Raw genomic sequence first — 9,552 nt, 5'->3', positions numbered from 1 at the left:
AATCCTGGAATCCTTTTACCAGGTAAAGGAAGAACTTCTGATGAAACGGGACAGCCTTCGACAGGCTGTCAGTTTCTAAACGCCTCCCTGAGGGGTACGAGACACAGCTCCAGATAAAACTGATCTCCAGCTGATCATGTGACCAAAGGGAGGACGCAGAGAGATGGAGGTTAAATGTCAGACTGTTCCTTTAACACCTCAGACTCAGTCAGGAGGCTGAAAACATAACACAATGGCCGAGTGTTGGTGTGGTTAAAGATGGCTGATCATGTGAGACGTGTTGTGATCACCAGCCTGGCCTCAAACATTCGCAGTAGTCAGGATAATGTTCCTACATGGGCCGAGCTCCTTTAATGCAGATTGCATCAGTCTGTCTTTTTCCATGAAAGTATGAGGAATGAATGTGGAGGAAGGTGTAAATCAGGACTAAAATCCAAAAATACGAGGACATCTGGGCCATTTTGATAAACCTCATCTTTAGTGTATGAAAGAAAAACAACCTAGCTTTTCATGAGTAGCTGACGAAGTAAGCAGCCAATCATTGTGAAGGATTCTGGGGCCACTAATCAGATTTCAGGGGCCCCTTGTCGGCCCAGGATACCTCTGGCTACGGCCCTGGTCAGACACTAAACACGGACACATCTCTGATTTGAACCCACACATGAACAGAAGAGTGTTTCAGTCTGTATGCTAGGCTAAGCTAATAGCATCAAACTCCAGCTCTGCCTTTAACAATCATGATTAGAAACATCCTTTATGTGCTGAGGTTGATTTTTCCTAAAGAACAGGGTCCCAGTGTTTCCAGCCTTCCTGCCGACTCAGCAGATTTCATGACTACACTGGCTCAGCTCCCGTTAAGTCATCCTGTTAGCCCGTTAGCCGTGACGTTAGCATGCTACCATGTGAGGAAACCAGGGCCTGTCCCAGAGCTGATGATTCATGAAGAGTGTGACTCCTGTTTACAGAGCATTACACCCACAGAGAGCTGATTTATCACCAGAAAATCTCAAACTGGACCCGAACTTCAAAGATCTCGTCTTCCAGGATCAGGTTTCTGTGTGATACCAGCTCGGTCTGACTTCAATTACAAACATTTGGCTGCCTGTGTTTCCCACACAGTTCACAACACGCCAGCAGAGACCGCATCTTTAATTCTTCTCCTCGTCGTTTCCTCCTCCTCGTCCGTTGCCATGGAGACCCTCAGAGTTTAACCATCATTATTACGGCTCTGTGGTCGCTGAACAGCTGTGAGTGATAAAACATGAAGAGATGAAGTGAAGACGGGGAAACTAAACATGTGAGAGTGTTAAACATACAGAGATCAAGGCTGCTGTCACCTTCATCCTGTGAGTTTCAAAATAAAAGCACATTAATGTCATTAAATCTAATGAAACATGGACTTTAAGAATCAGCTTTAAGAATCATTTAATGCCTATCATGTAAATAAGCAAATACAGATTTTAAACACATAAATTCTGCAGGCAGCCGTCTCTCAATTAAAGAATTAAAGATGATAAAGAGAGTGATCCCAAAATACATGTGAGTAGCTCAAAATACCAACCAGAGCGGCCACTTTTAACAGCTTTTCTCCCTCATTATGTAAAGCCTGGCTCATATAGTTAAATCACTGAAATTCTTGGAAATTCAAAAATTGAAACCCTAGAATATTTTTGTTGGACATCCAAAGCCTCTTTTACTTTTGTCATAAGGATATGTACAGGCGTATCTCTAAAAATACAAAGAATAATATGATTAGGATATCACAAATACAAAGAGATTTATGATACAGAAATGCTGACCTTCTGGAAAGTTCTGCTCATTTCTGAACGTAGTACTTGTTCTGGGCTTTTGCATGAATTAATGCATCTATGTGAGGTAGCATGGAGGCGATCAGTCCGTGGCACTGCTGGGGTGTTATGAAGCCCAGGTTGCTCTTACAGCCTTCAGCTGGTCTGGATTGTTGAGTCTGGATTGTTGAGGTCCTGCTGGGAAAGCTTCTCAGCAGATGGAAGCATGAAGGTCTCTAAAATCTCCTGGTAGATGGCTGACAGCGTTGACTCTGGATTTGATAGAGACCAGTGGACCAGCAGCAGCAGATGACATGGCACCTCAAACCATCACCGACTGTGGAGACTGGAAACACTGGACTTCAAGCACTGATGGATTCTGGGCCTCTCACAGACAGACAGTCCTGTAACGTGTAAATGCAGAAAAAGTAGCTGCGTTTCCATTACCCTTACCTCCAAGTTCCACATACAGTGATGTACAGTGAACCGCTGGCGAATCGTACTGGGAGAACATCCCTCCCTCTCTAGTCTATCAGAGCGTTTCTACTGCCGGCGCTACAGACCGTCAGCGAGGCGTGCCTGGACCGACACTTCGCTCCACTTCGTTCGAGATATGCTGCAGGTCTATTTTCATCGCCAGCCGCTGCCAAACCGCATCAATACCCGTCAGTCAGAAAGCTCCAGAAGAGGAATGCAATACAACACATGGCACAGACTCCCAATCAAGAATCATCACTATATCAACATTACGTCTCATCCTACAGTGAGAGCCAAGGGTCACTGAGAGGTCAGTGGGTCACAGAGCTACAACGGCACCGTTGATGAGGAAAAGTTAACTTTTGAGGGCATTTAACCAAAGAATTCTACATAAAACCACAGAACCGTTAACCTTTTAACATCCTAATGTACTCACCCAGTGGAGGAAGCAATAACATCATGGACTTACACTGGAAAGGATGATAAGTTAACCCCAAAAGGTAAAATAGTCCGCTGTTGACATACTATTCCTGCATGAACTCGCAGTTCTCCCGTGACCCGCTGATCAGGGCTGCCCACCGCGGCTCAGTGCTCTAGACTCATTTCCAGTGGGCGAGGTCGCTCGCCTTCAGTCAGACCGAACCCAGAGGGCGGCGCAGTCGTCCTACGTGGAATTTGCAGGTAAGAAATGCTCAAAATCTAAATAGCACATTGAAAACGTGGTTATGGAAACACCTAACCTTGCAAAGCAGATGGATACGCCCGTTTCCTTGTTTTTCACTGGCAAATCCATCTTGTTAAGCTCCCGTCTGAACTGTTTGGACCCGGTTAGCCAGCGACAGGACCAATCAGCGAAGAGGGGCAGTACTTTCAGGCAGTGACGTGACGTAAACAAGCAGCAGCAAGAGCTGGTGCAGTTACGGAGGAAGAGATTAGCATGGATGCTGCTAAAGCACCAGCACCAGAGCTTGATGACATGTCTTCATGAAAAGAAGAACAAAGATCAGCAGTGAGTTGTTTTCTTTTCAAAAACGACAAAAGTCGAGTACTAACATGTCTATAGTCACCATGTTTTGCGTTAATCCTTGGTAGCAGCACAAGTGCCACTTGATTGCTGCTACGTCACGTGTTTTGTTGCTTTTATTGGCCCGTAGAAATGTGACAGACAGAACGTTCATCCAATCACACTCCAAGTTTTTTCAAATCCTCTGCCTTTTCTCAAACGTTTCCTATTGAAGCTTCCCAGATGGATGTGTTTCACACATCCATCTGGCGTGTCAGGTTAGGAAACACCTGAATCTCAAAAAATCTTTCAAATATCGCTAGAAAGTTTTTATGTTCTCATGAGGAGGTTCATAGAAATATATCACAAAAGTGCAATGGAAACACAGGATGTAACGTATGGTGTCACATGACCAGTTCACTCTGAGACAACATGGCATGGTACGTGTGGACAGAAGAGGAGACGAGACTTTCCTTACCATCATACTTATACCCCTATATGTGGCTTTTGCCATATGGACTTTACCTCTGAACTCTCATGGGCTTCCTTCGTCTTTAGTTCATAATTTTCAAGGCAACCTCTGTAGATGTAATCAAAACCGTTTTGGGCGTCAGTCTTTCTTGTAGCTGAGTCTAGCCCAATGAGATTTTACGAGAATTAGAAGGCTCATGCCCAAAACTCCCTTCAGTGGAAACACATTCAAAGAACAATTGTACTTAGTTGAAATTTAGGAACTTTCGCTTTTATTTTGTGAAAACCTGCAATGGAAACGCAGCTAGTGTTTCCATTTCACTTGTACGATACATTTCTATATGGCAACGTCTGAAAAACCTCCTCATGAAAACTTTTCAGTGATATTCAAGAGGTTTTTGAAATTCTGGTGTTTCCATTAGTTTTTTATTGTGCTATTTAGATTTTGTCAAAGCAAAGAATGGAGGAGCTCCTGCCAGAAAGTTCAACACGCTGAACTCCGAGCGGCAGGGCAAAATCTGTGTGCGTTCACGTGAGCGGCAACCGCTTCTGGGTCCTACCGCCGTGGTTAAAACCACTTCCTGTCTGCCGCCCTTCCCTCATTAAAATGACTGGAGGCAGTGAACTGCCGCTCGGCGGTGTGTAAAAGGCTATAGGTTCATGGAAATGCAGCTAGTGGCTGTCCGCTGGACTTTTGTCCAGTCAGCAGTAGGGCTGGGAAATTAAATTAGATTAAATATGACCTGCTGTAATTTTCAAATCGCAGGGGATGCAATACTTCCTTAACCTGAAATTTGTGCCAGAGTGCTAGTTTAAACCTTTTTTAATTGCAGCAGAGATGTTACATATTAAATATCAAGCAATCATCCAAGTGCCATGTTTTTAGAATAGTCTACAAAAAAGTTGTACCTTCATAATTTTTTCTCTTTTTTCTTATTGAGGAATTAAAGAATCATGATTTCATTTTTCTTTCTCATGTATTTGCCTTTTAAAACATTTACCTTTTTTAAATACCATGTTTGGAACTTTTGAACTAATAATTTTTAATTTTTTATCTCAGATTTTGAGCCTTTAAACTTATCATTTTGATTTTTTTTATCGTCATCGGTTGGGATGTTAGAGATTAAGGCCAAAATTTGCACTCAGCTGCGAAATGAAGAGACTGAACTAGGGCTGAATGATGTGCAAAAATAATCCAATTGCGTTTTTTTTCCCAAATATTGCGATTTAATATGCGATTATTCTTGGTTTAATCTTGTATATTTTTTGACAAATTCAAGCAATACATAGTTCTGTAAATGAGACCATGTGTGTTGAGAAAAATGACATTATTTCAGAAGCAATGAATCCATAGTAGCATGAATCTGAATATGGGGGTGCAACAAGCTTTAAGCTATAAAGGAGGTGGCTGGGGTGGAGGAGGTGAGGCTAGCTACCAGCTGGGGTTTGACTTTCATGAAGTAACGTTAGACTTCATCAGTTTTAGATAGAATGAGCTAACTATTTTTGCTCGTGTTGCAAATGTGATGTCATTTGCTTTGTTCAAGGGCAGTATCATTTTTATGTCTCTCATTTTGATTGAGAAAAACATACATAAAACACAAAAAGGATGATTTTTGTGAACCATTATGAAAAAATTGACACTTGAATGTTTGCATAATGTGCATAAAATCTCTGCCACTTCAAAAAATATTTATTTTGACACATTTCAAGTTAAAGAAATATTGCAACTTCTGCAATTTGAAAATTGCAGCAGGCCATATTGTGATTTAACTTAATTTGTGATTAATTTCCCAGCCCTAGACTGAAGTGAAAAGTTGCACCCCGTTTCTCTGCAGCTTGGCACAGCGCTGTGACTCACGAGCTTGTGCAAATCACCTCCACACTCAGAGGTCTGTGTGAAGGCAGATAAACCCAGGTTTTTTTAATTATCATTTTACAAAGAGTAAAAGAGGCAGAGGATCATCTGTAAGGCTTTATTTATGTATTTCATATAAATAAACACATCAGACTCTTTGTGCAAGGCATGAATATGTGATGTTTTTAAGACCTGTAGAGAGAGATAAATGAAAATTTATTGTCTTTAAATCCTCCTGAAACATTGAAAACTAAAAAAAGAAGCGTTCAGTGTCTGCCCTAAAATGAACTTTATTAACAAATATAAAATTTAAAGCACTAATCCTTTCATAAGTTTATAGGATTTTCTGTTTTTTTATAAATTAAATCATCCTAATGTAGCAAAGCATCTGTCAGATTCCTAGAAAAGGCTTTTCTGTGAGAGTCATTGTAGGAAAAAGCTTTTATAATGTCCTTCCTGAGCTTCTGTAATTTTAATTTTTAAGGAGGAGACATGAAATGTTAATGTTTGAGATGAGCGTTGCTGTTTTAAACGTGTTTAAATGAACAGAAGGGAGGCTGGAACAAAGAGCGCACAGATTTATAAAGAGATGAGTTACATAATGAGAATAAAGTCGACCTGTGTTTGTGTCTGTTGATCTCTGCGGAGGAGGAGGACGTTACATAACAACAAACACCAGACAAATATTAGAAAACATTTCCATCAGTCACACTAACATTACACATCAAATAAACAGCAGAAATCACCAGAGGAGGTTTCTGTAGAGGAGCTGAATTTAGACCGGTCGACACGTGTTTACAGAAACACAGCAGCATCTGTGGAGCGTTCATGTTTATATGATGAGAAACTCTGGCTCATAGAGGCAATCAGGATCACATCTCAATCTGAAACAATGGTGGAATATTCTGGAGTGTTTTAGGAGAGAGTCATCTCCCGTGTCGCTGGATTTACAGGAATCGCACATGAGGAAGAAGAAGAGGAAGAGAGGAGCGGTAGTCAGGATAAACAAAAGGAGGCAGACTTTCCAGAGAACATGGTCCACTTTCCAAGAATCAGACTGAGCCAAGAAATCAAACCGAGCCCGCCGGTTTAAAGGATTTATGTGGATCAGAAGTTTCCGGATGTGTAGCGATCACTGTATGTTAGTTTATGTGTGAGATACAGAATGAAGGAGAATTAGAAGACTTTATAATCCTCCTCTGGTGCTTCTCTTTTGGTTAAAACTCACTTTGAGATCCCGGACTAGAGGAATTATGTGTTTGGGTTGTACCAAAATCAAGTCATCTTTAGGATGAACTGACTATCTTGGAGGTCAAAGGTCAGTGTCACTGGGCCTCATGTTCTTTATGTTCATCCTTTGCTTCTCATATCTCAAGACAATCAAGAACTTTTACAACTTTTGTACAAACGTTCACTCTGATTGGACTTTAGGTCAAGGTCTGTGACCCCAAAAACTGAGCGCATATGTCCGTTTTTCGGTCTGTTTTTGTTGTCCTAGGCCAGTGGTTCTCAAGTCTTGATGTGCCATAGGAATTTGTACAACCATGGGCAATTAGAACGACAAAAACAGCAGAACAGGCATCAGCGACAACAGAATGACACTGATGAAGTCAGAGGCAGAGAAAAGGAGGAGCTGGGGTGGAGGAGGGTTGTGAAAAGCGAGTACGATTTGCCCAAAGCACGCCGAGAGGGCATCAGCTTACCGTCAGCTGATTTTTGTTGGATCAGCTGATCTCAGTATTATGGTAACGCCTGATTCCACAGCCTGTCTGAACTAACACTATACGCTCGATTTACCGTCACATGTAAGAAGCTATTGTGTAAAGATATGGTTGAAGTGTGCCTGGAAATTTTGGCTTGATCTGAAAATCACTGCACTGGACTAAGTTTTCCAGAACTTTTCAGCCTGTGAACCCCAAAATACCAGCGCTAAAGACCCCCACCATCCCTGGAGGTGGTAAAAATGTACACATTTATCACATTTAAGCACAAATCCCATTTAATAACTCTGATTTTGTTTTAAATTGACTAATTTTAGGAATAATTTTGAACCAATGGCTAAAATAACTCCTTCAATTGATCTTAAAGTAACCTTTGAGTGCTTGGAAAGCATCCTGCGACCCCCCCTTTAGTGTCTATTTCTAACTGTTGACCAGCAGACTCAGTCATGTGGCGTTGTTTTCATACATGTTTTCTGTCATCAGCTGATCAGTCCCTGACTCACTGTCACACCATGATGTGAAATCAGAGTTTTAAATTCTCTGTTGGTCTGAAAAAGTCAAACAGTTCAAACTCAAACACGTAACAGTTGCAGAGTGGGGGATTAAAAATGGAGAAGTCTGAGAGCTCCCACGCTCTGAGGAGTCCACTGAACTCACCACGCTGTCCTGAGGAAACTGAGACCAGCGGCGGCGCCTCAGACTTTCCTTAAACAGAAGTTTAGGCTGCAGGGAGGAAGTGGACAGTCGCCACGGTGAGAGGGGAAACACCGTGACTCAGCTGTTTCCATGGCAACCACTCAGCCTGACTGAAGACAACAGCTGAGATCAGTGATGTCACTGTTTCTTCTAAATGCAGTCTGACATGATGAAGACAACAAGGGAATTTTATAGACAGTATTTCACTTTTATAACATTTTCTATAAAATTGTGAAATGTCTGTGAGTTTATAGAAATCTGCTTTAAAAATGTCCAAGAATCAATCCTGAATAAAGATAAAAATCAGTGCTCTTAAATTGAGACTGGAGGATTTTTATAAAAACAAAATATAATATCACATGAGATGTAAAGATTTAGCTGTTTGTGTGAAGATTCAGAAGCCTGCAGTTATTTTAAGTCTGTTCTTTAATGGTGTGAAGGAAGTGGCCGGTCGCCATGGTGATAAGGAAGAACTGTGAGTCAGCTGTTTCTGTGACGACCACTCATCCTTCTGTAGAATACTGCTGAGTTCACTCATGTCATCATTCTCTGTGTACAGAGCTCAACAGTGAGGATGCAGTGGTAAAAATCAGATTAGATTTAAATATCAGCAGTATTACCAGAGGTGTCCAAGTCAGACTGACCATGAGCGATGGTTTATGCTCCTGTAGAAGACAAAAGTTCATAAGATATCAGCCATTTTTTAAGGAAAAAATGGTTTATTTGTAGTATCTGTCAAGAATACTGCAGTTCCCACAGTCAGAGAGTTATCTCTGAAACGGTGGCGGTGCCTTAAGTGTCGTTTTTCTGTCAGATTTTGCTTCCTTGTCAGATTTTGCCACCTATCCACTACCCTAACCCTAACCCTTATGGGTGTGACGCTGATGGCGTAGGGCGCATGTGCAAAACCACAAAGTAGCAATTTTTTAAGGGGTAGCAAAAACTGACAGAACGCCGTCCCTAGCACATGCTGGCTGCAGCGCTTATCAGTCCCCACCGACCACTGAGTCGGGTGTTTGATACCTGAGTCAAGAGCTGGCTTGGGGCTCGCCACCCTGTAAATAAGTGAAAAGGTGATGAGAGTAGTGATATTTCTCCCACATAAGTTTCTTCTTCTGTGCTTTCAAACAGAGCTGCTACCCCAGCAGCCGAGACAGGCAGCTGTTCTCTCCACAACCGTTGGTCGTCTAGCTAGGAGCTAGGAGGACTAAAATACCACGGATGTCAGGGTGATCATTTGGACACGTGTCAGACAGCAGGTAGGTAACCATGGAAATGTCTTCCACACTCACGAACCATGACGATCATGATGACCATGACGACCATTTCTGCTGCCACTGTATAAATCCATTTCAATGCCATCTATGATATATATTAAGACTTTATCATTTAATCCAGTGGCTTTTTGTGACAAGTAGTGTCTCTTTAAAAATCTTAAAGAGCTTCAGAAAACATACAGAAATATATGTGACGTTTTATGGCTGTTATAGCGGAAGAAGGTTAAATAAACACCTCCGTTCCAAAAAATAAGAATTTTCT

The sequence above is a fragment of the Cheilinus undulatus genome, linkage group 16 (assembly GCF_018320785.1).
Source record: "Cheilinus undulatus linkage group 16, ASM1832078v1, whole genome shotgun sequence".
Taxonomy (NCBI): Eukaryota; Metazoa; Chordata; class Actinopteri; order Labriformes; family Labridae; genus Cheilinus; species Cheilinus undulatus.
Note: the sequence above shows the minus strand (reverse complement) of the source record.